This window comes from Cryptomeria japonica, unplaced genomic scaffold (genome assembly GCF_030272615.1).
Source record: "Cryptomeria japonica unplaced genomic scaffold, Sugi_1.0 HiC_scaffold_199, whole genome shotgun sequence".
Taxonomy (NCBI): domain Eukaryota; kingdom Viridiplantae; phylum Streptophyta; class Pinopsida; order Cupressales; family Cupressaceae; genus Cryptomeria; species Cryptomeria japonica.
In genome coordinates this window covers 125,956-135,000 of record NW_026729021.1, presented here as the reverse complement: position 1 = coordinate 135,000, position 9,045 = coordinate 125,956, and the positions used below count along the sequence as shown (strand labels likewise).

Here is a 9,045-nt window from a genome sequence, read left to right as displayed (position 1 = left end):
TGCGCACCTCGCTGCCCACCTTGGTGTGCTCCGAGGTGCCCACCACGGTGCGCAACGCCGGTGCGAACCCGGGAGCGCCCCGATGTGTGCTCCAAGGTGCGGCGTGCACGAAGTCGGACCCCGGTTTGCCCCGGGTGCGCACCTCGCGTGCACCTTGGTGCGCACACCTTGGCTGGGTTGCGCGGCCTGGTGGGCACCATGGTGCGCACCAAGGAGCGCTCCGAAGTGTGCTCCAAGGTGCGGCGTGCACGAAGTCGGAGCCCGGTTTGCCCCGGGTACGCACCTCGCGTGCACCTTCGCCGGGGTGGGCACCTCGGCTGGGTTGCGCGCCCTGGTGCGCACCAAGGAGCGCTCCGAAGTGTGCTCCAAGGTGCGGCGTGCACGAAGTCGGAGCCCGGTTTGCCCCGGGTGCGCACCTTCGCCGCGGTGCGCACCATGGCGTGCACGAAGTCGGAGCCCGGTTTGCCCCGGGTGCGCACCTCGCGTGCACCTTCGGCGGGGTTGCGCGCCCTGGTGGGCACCATGGTGCGCACCAAGGAGCGCTCCGAAGTGTGCTCCAAGGTGCGGCGTGCACGAAGTCGGAGCCCGGTTTGCCCCGGGTGCGCACCTCGCGTGCACCTTCGGCGGGGTTGCGCGCCCTGGTGGGCACCATGGTGCGCACCAAGGAGCGCTCCGAAGTGTGCTCCAAGGTGCGGCGTGCACGAAGTCGGAGCCCGGTTTGCCCCGGGTGCGCACCTCGCGTGCACCTTCGCCGCGGTGGGCACCATGGCGTGCACGAAGTCGGAGCCCGGTTTGCCCCGGGTGCGCACCTCGCGTGCACCTTCGCCGGGGTGGGCACCTCGGCTGGGTTGCGCGCCCTGGTGCGCACCAAGGAGCGCTCCGAAGTGTGCTCCAAGGTGCGGCGTGCACGAAGTCGGAGCCCGGTTTGCCCCGGGTGCGCACCTCGCGTGCACCTTCGCCAGGGTGGGCACCTCGGTGCGCACACCTTCTCAATGTTTTCTTGCCTTTTCTGGAAATTGGTGAAGGCAGCGCATCAAAGGTGCGCACCTCGGTGTGCTCCGAGGTGCGAACCCGAGAGCGCTCCGAGGTGCCCACGAAGTCGAAAGTCGGGTTAATTGCATTGTTTTCCCCGGGTGCGCTCCGAGGTGCGCAACATCGGCGCGCACCAAGGAGGGCTCCGAAGTGTGCTCCAAGGTGCGCACGATGGCGTGCACCTCTGGTGCGCACGATTCGGAGCTCGGTTTGACCGGGGTGCGCACACCTTGGCTGGGTTGCGCACCTTTTGTGCGCTCCAAGGTGCGCACGAAGTCGGAGCTCGGTTTGCCCCGGGTGCGCACCTTCGCCAGGGTGCGCACCTTGATGCGCACGCCTTGGCTGGGCTGCGCACCTTGGTGGGCGCCATGGTGCGCACCTTTCGTGCGCTCCAAGGTGCGCACGAAGTCGGAGCTCGGTTTGCCCCGGGTGCGCACCTTGGTGGGCGCCATGGTGCACTCCGAGGTGCCCAAGATTGGTGCGCACCAAGGAGCGCTCCGAAGTGCGCTCCAAGGTGCGCGCGAAGTCGAAAGTTGGGTTAATTGTCCGGTTTGCCTCGGGTGCGCACCTTGCGTGCACCTTCGCCAGGGTGGGCGCCTTGGTGCGCACACCTTGGCTGGGCTGCGCACACCTTGGCACCCGCGTTTCCTTCATTTTAAATTTTTTTTTTTTACAATCTCTCAAGTGGGAAATTCTATAATCTCAACTTTTTTTGCCTTTTCAGGAAACTTTTGAATGGAGCGCATCATTGGTGCGCTCCGAAGTGTGCTCCAAAGCTCTCTCCAGCTGCGTGCACCTGCCCCGGCCGCGCACCCGGCCCCGCCCAGCTTCGCTCACCTGTCCCGGGCGTCTGGTGCGGAACCTTAGAGTAAGAAACATCACCGTGCACCTTGGCCAACGTGCGCGACTCGACCGAGCGCGCACTGGCCGAGGTGCACACCGATTTCACCTGGGTGCGCGCGCAGCACCTCGGGCGCACCGGGGTGCGCGCACAACGCCCGGGTTGCACCGTGGCCTGTGTGCTCGGGGCGCCTCGGGTGCGCGCTCGGTGTCGCCCCCGCGCGCGCGGTAGTGCGGGCAGCGCACCCCGGCCCGGCCCGGCCCCGACGAGAACGCAAACGGGCAAAAGGTTTATTCAAATAGCATTGCGACGCCCGGCGAAAAACTAAAAAAGGGTGCAACACCGGGACTTCCCGGGAGGTCACCCATCCCAGTACTACTCCGGCCCAAGCGCGCTTAACTGCGGAGTTCTGATGGGATCCGGTGCACTAACGCTGGTATGATCGCACCCGTTATGAGCTTGTCGCAGTGTGTACTTAGCAAACCGCGACCCACGTGCGAATCCACCCCGGCCACCCACCCCCGTCGAGGTGCACACCCTCCCTCGCGAAGTGCGCCCCGTTCGCCAAGTGTGAGCCCTGCCCGGGTGCGCGCACCTTGCTAGGGCGTCGGGTGTGCACCCGGCCCGGCCTACGTGCGTGCACCTGGAGGGGGCGTCGTGTGCGTGCAGTGTCCCGTCTGCAACGCGGTGCCCACACACCACCTCGGGCGCAACGACCTGCGCTCACATGTGGGCCGAGTGCACCTTGGTGCATGTTCGGGGCACCTCGGGTGCACGCTCGATCTTGCCCCGGTGCACCAAGGCGCTCGGTTTGCCCCGGGTGCGCACTTGGTGCAAGGTGGGCACCCAAAATAGGGATCAAGCACCAAAACACAAGTTTCGGGATGCAAAATGGGACCCAAGGACCACAAATGCGTTCCAAGACCCATGATGGGTCCACGAGAACAAAAATGTGTTCCGAGACTTAATAAACAAATATTGGGTTTTAGGAGAAGAAACATGCTCTGATGCCCAAAACGAGAATCGACCCCGAAAAGGCCACAGGCCAAAAGTGGGATGCGAGACAAAAAAAAATGGGACCCGAGGACCAAAATTGGGTTCCCAGGTCGAAGACAGGGCAACCGGACAAGAAACGACCTCTAAGGCTCGAAATGAGTCCCGACGACTAAAACTTGACAAGAAGCACCCATCAGGCACCCAACTCGACACCCATGGGATGCCGACCCACCCGGGCTTCCACCTAGCACACCTTGGCACCCACCCACCCTCGCACCCAACCTCGCACCCAACTTAGCACCTTTGAACCCACATTGGCACTCACCCTGACCCTGGCACCTTGGAACCCACATTGGCACTCACCTTGACCCTGGCACCCACCTTTGCACTCACCTTGGGACCCACCCTGGCTCCCACCTCGGCACCCACCCAGACACCCACCTTGGTTCCTTGGCACCCACCTTGGATCCTTGGCACCCACCCCGACACCCACCTTGGCACGCAACTTGGCTACTTGCCACCCACCTTGGCTCCTTGACGCCCACCCCGACAACCACCCCGTGACCTACCCTGGCTAGGGTTGGTGCACACCCACCCTGGTGCCCACCTTGGCACCCACCCTATGACCCACCTTGGCACGCACCTTAGTACCCACCCCGTTACCCACCCTAGGACCCACCCCGTGACCCACCTTGGCCAGGGTGGGTGCACCCACCCTGGTGCCCACCTTGGCACCCACCCATCCTAGCACCCAGCCTGTGACCGGGCTTGGAACCCAACCTTGCACCCGCACCCGTCTTGGCCAGTGTGGGTGCGCACCCATCCTGGCACCCACGTTGTGACACACCCTTTAACCCACGCACCCTAGCACCCACGTTGGCACCCACCTTGGAACCCAACCTAGCAACTTGGCACCCACCCCGTGACCCACCTTGGCATCCACCATAGCAGTCGCCGACTTGGCACCCACCTCGGCACCCACCTTGACACTTGTGGACCCACCTTGCCACTCACCCTAGCATCGACCCATCCTAGCACCCACCCTGGCACCTTTGCACCCTAGCACTCACCCATCCTAGCACCTAACCTGTGACCCACCTTGACACTCACCCTCGCACCCACCTTGGAACCCAACCTAGCACCCACCCACCCTGACACCAACCCTAGCACCTACCCACCCTTGCACCCACCCTGTGACCCATCTTGGCACCCACCCATCCTACCACTCAACCTATCACCCACCTTCTCACCCACCTTGGCATCCACCTTAGCACCCACCCACACTGGCACCTTGGCACCCACCTCGGGCAAGGTGGGTGCACACCCACCCTGGCACCCAATTTAGAACCCACCGAGCATGTTACCCACCTTGGCACCCACATTGCAGCCCACCCTAGTACCCACCCTATGACCCACATTGGCATCCACACCCTAGCACCCAGGCACCTCGACACCCGCCTTGACACCCACCCTAGCACTGAACCTGTGACCCACCTTGGAACTCACCCTAGAACCCACCCACCCTGTGAACCACCTTGGCATCCACCTTAGCACCCACCCACCTTGGCACCCACTCTAGCACTCACCCATCCTAACACCCAACTTGTTACCCACCTTGGCACCCGCCCTCGCGTCCACCTTGAAACCCACCCTAGCACCCACCCACGCAGGAGCCCACCTTGGCACCCAACCTAACACCCACGCATCCTGGCACCCAACTTGTGACCCACCTTGGAACCCACCCTAGTACCCACCTTTGAACCCACTATATCACCAACCCACCTTGGCACCCACCCTATGACCCTCTTTGGAATCCACCCTAGCACGCACCCACCCTGGCACCCACCATGGAGCGCACCCTAGCACCCACCCACCTCGGCACGCACCTCAACACCCACCTTGGTGTGCGCACTGCGCCAACCTCTCAAAGACCCTATGTGGTGCGCTCCAAAGTGTACACCTTTGGTGCGCTCCAAGGTGCGCACCTTTGGTGCACACCGAGGTGCACACCAAAGTGTGCACCGAGGTGAGCACCAAAGTGCACTCCAGGGTGCACACCAAGGCGTGCACCTTTGGTGCGGTCAATGCAAACGAATTCGGAAGTTGGGGTCGATGTCCTAATCGCTGCTGCAGACTACACGTATGAGAATCGGACAAATAGCTTTATATAGGGGAGGTGTTGCGTTTGATGGGTCGACTCCCCTGGTTGTGTGCACTGCACCAACTTCAAAGACCCTGTCTTGTTTAAGAAGTCAAAAGTTGGGGTGGATGTCCTAATCATTGCTGCAGTCTACGCATGTATGAGAATCAGACAAATAGCTTATATAGGGGAGGTGTTGCATTCGGTGGGTTGACTCCCCTGGTTGTGCGCACTGCGCCAACCTCAAAGACCCCGCATAGCAGAAGAAGTCGGAAGTCGGATTTTGGTGAGCACCAAGGCGTGCACCTTTGGTGCGGTCAACGCAGACGAATTCAGAAGTTGGGGTGGATGTCCTAATCGTTGTTGCAGGCTACACATGTATGAGAATCAGACAAATAGCTTATATAGGGGAGGTGTTGGGTTTGATGGGTCAACTCCCTTGGTTGTGCGCATTACGCCAACCTCAAAGACCTTGTTTTCGTTAAGAAGTCAAAAGTTGGGGTCAATGTCCTAATGGCTCCTGCAGGCTACACATGTATGAGAATCGGACAAATAGCTTATATAGGGGAGGTGTTGGGTTTGATGGGTCGACTCCCCTGGTTGTGCGCATTACGTCAACCTCAAAGACCTTGTTTTCGTTAAGAAGTCAAAAGTTGGGGTCGATGTCCTAATTGCTCCTGTAGACTACACATGTATGAGAATCAGACAAATAGCTTATATAGGGGAGGTGTTGGGTTTGATGGGTTGACTCCCCTAGTTGTTCGCATTACACCAACCTCAAAGACCTTGTTTTCGTTTAGAAGCCGAAAGTTGGGGTCGATGTCCTAATTGCTCCTGCAGGCTACGCATGTATGAGAATCAGACAAATAGCTTATATAGGGGAGGTGTTGGGTTTGATGGGTCGACTCCCCTGGTTGTGCGCATTGCGCCAACCTCAAAGACCCTGCATTGCGGATGAAGTCGAAAGTCAGAGTTTGGTGTGCTACAAGGTGTGGTCGAAGGTGCTCACCTAGGTGTGCACCTTTGGAGCACAGGAAAAGTGCCCTCCAAAAGTGCGCACCTTTGGAGTGCACAAAAGTGCCCTCCAAAAGTGCGCACCTTTGGAGCGCAGAAAAGTGCCCTCCAAAAAGTGCCCTCCAAAAGTGCGCACCTTTGGAGCGCAGAAAAGTGCCCTCCAAAAAGTGCCCTCCAAAAGTGCGCACCTTTGGAGCGCAGAAAAGTGCCCTCCAAAAAGTGCCCTCCAAAAGTGCGCACCTTTGGAGCGCAGAAAAGTGCCCTCCAAAAGTGCGCACCTTTGGAGCGCAGAAAAGTGCCCTCCAAAAAGTGCCCTCCAAAAGTGCGCACCTTTGGAGCGCAGAAAAGTGCCCTCCAAAAAGTGCCCTCCAAAAGTGCGCACCTTTGGAGCGCAGAAAAGTGCCCTCCAAAAAGTGCCCTCCAAAAGTGCGCACCTTTGGAGCGCAGAAAAGTGCCCTCCAAAAAGTGCCCTCCAAAAGTGCGCACCTTTGGAGCGCAGAAAAGTGCCCTCCAAAAAGTGCCCTCCAAAAGTGCGCACCTTTGGAGCGCAGAAAAGTGCCCTCCAAAAGTGCGCACCTTTGGAGCGCACAAAAGTGCCCTCCAAAAGTGCGCACTTTTGGTGCGCACCAAGGCGCTGGTTCGGTCGTTGCAGGCGAGTTCGGAAGTTGGGGTCGATGTCCTGAGCGGAGGTGCAAACTACACAGGTGTCGGAATCGGACAAATAGCTTATATAGGGGAGGTGTATGCTTCGATGGGTCGACTCCCCAGGTTGAGCGCACCGCGCCAACCTCAAAGACCCTACGGTATGGATGAAGTCGGAAGTTGGGTCCGATGACCAATTCGATTAGTAGGTATGCTCATGAGGTCGGAATTTGGGTCCGATGACCTGCCATGTGCAGGAAGGCGAATGTTGACACTGTGCGTTGCAAGGTGCACACCAAGGCGCTGGTGCGGTCTTTTTAGTCGAGTTCGGAAGTTGGGGTCGATGTCCTGATCGGAGGTGCAAGCTACACAGGTGTGGGAATCGGACAAATAGCTTATATAGGGGAGGTGTATGCTTCGTTGGGTCGACTCCCCGGGTTGAGCGCACCGCGCCAACCTCAAAGACCCTACGGTATGGATGAAGTCGGAAGTTGGGTCCGATGACCGATTCGATATGTAGGCATACTCGCGAGGTCGGAATTTGGGTCCGATGACCTGCCACGTGCAGGAAGGCGAATGTTGGCACTGTGCGTTGCAAGGTGCGCACCAAGGCGCTGGTTCGGTCGTTGGAGGCGAGTTCGGAAGTTGGGGTCGATGTCTTGATCGGAGGTGCAAACTACACAGGTGTGGGAATCGGACAAATAGCTTATATAGGGGAGGTGTATGCTTCGTTGGGTCGACTCCCCGGGTTGAGCGCACCGCGCCAACCTCAAAGACCCTACGGTATGGATGAAGTCGGAAGTTGGGTCCGATGACCGATTCGATATGTAGGCATACTCGCGAGGTCGGAATTTGGGTCCGATGACCTGCCATGTGCAGGAAGGCGAATGTTGGGACTGTGCGTCGCAAGGTGCGCACCAAGGCGCTGGTGCCGTCGTTGCAGTCGAGTTCGGAAGTTGGGGTCGATGTCCTGGTCAGAGGTGCAAACTACACAGGTGTGGGAATCGGACAAATAGCTTATATAGGGGAGGTGTATGCTTCGATGGGTCGACTCCCTGGGTTGAGCGCACCGCGCCAACCTCAAAGACCCTACAGTATGGATGAAGTCGGAAGTTGGGTCCGATGACCGATTCGATACGTAGGCATATTGGCGAGGTCTGAATTTGTGTCCGATGACCTGCCATGCGCAGGAAGGCGGAATTTGGGTCCGATGACCGAGTTGATGGCGTGCCATGCGCAGAAAGGCGGAATTTGGGTCCGATGACCGAGTTGATGTTGATGGCCCGCCATGCACAGGAAGGCGGAATTTGGGTCCGATGACCGATTTGAAGGCGTGCCATACGCAAAAAGGCGGAGTTTGGGTCCGATGACCGAGTTGATATTGATGGCCCGCCATGCGCAGGAAGGCGGAATTTGGGTCCGATGACCTGACATACGCATGGAGTCCGACTCGGGGGCCGATGTTCGATTCGATGACTTGCATTGTGGGTAAAGTCGGAAGTTGTGGTCTTTGACCCGATTCGATGACCAGACTTCGGCTGCTTGAGAATCGGACAAATAACTTATATAGGGGAGGTAGTGTTCTCGAGCATCCTCCCCCCGTGCCCGTTTATGTCGATTGATGCTGGTGCTCGACTGGTTGGAGCGCTCGGATGCAAAAATCTTGCACCAGGATTTATCGATTGTGATGGACACGGCAAGTCTCCTGATTGCTATGCAGGAGCTCATCGTGAATCTCTATGCGGCCTTGGTATGGACTCGACCTGCGGAATGGTTCGGCAATGGTAGTCGCTCCAACACGTCCTTGCAATGGCCACAGAGGTGATTCGACTAGAGCTCCAGTCTAGCTTTTGGGTTGCTTGGCGGACTGGTATAGCCGCGATCGAGTTCCGGCCATGAACGTTTTAGATAGCTCTTGGGCTTTCTGGGACGGAAGTCGGAAGTTTGGGCTGTTGTCCGATTTGATGACCATTCTTCGGATGTGTGAGAATCGGACAAATAACTTATATAGGGGACTGTGTTGTCTCACGCAGCCCCCTCCGTGCCCCTCTATCTCGACCGATGTTGGTGCTTGAAAGGGTTGGGATCGCTCGGATTTATAAACGTGCACCACCATTTGTCGAGTGTGAGGGACGCGGCAGGTCTCCTAAATGCTATGCGGGCGCTCTCTGAGAATCTCTATCCGGCCTCGACACAGACTAGTCTTGCTGAATGGTTTGGCACTGGTAGTCGATCCAACACGTCGTTGTTGTGGCCGCCTAGGCGATTCGATTCGAGCCCCCGTCTAGCTTTTGGGTTGCTTGGCGGATTTTGCCCTATCCGCAAGTGAGCTCGGTCCCTAAACGTTCGAGAAACCCGATTGCTATGCGCCGACTCTCTT

At 58.6% G+C, this 9,045-nt stretch overlaps 1 non-coding gene across 1 annotated transcript; it reads right to left on the bottom strand.

The window, feature by feature from the left end:
- Nucleotides 1-2,204: 2,204 nt before the first annotated feature.
- LOC131868253 (5S ribosomal RNA) lies at nucleotides 2,205-2,323 on the bottom strand. Its single transcript, XR_009366744.1, has one exon. It is a non-coding gene; the product is annotated as a 5S ribosomal RNA (ribosomal RNA).
- Between the last annotated feature and the right edge of the window lie 6,722 nt (nucleotides 2,324-9,045).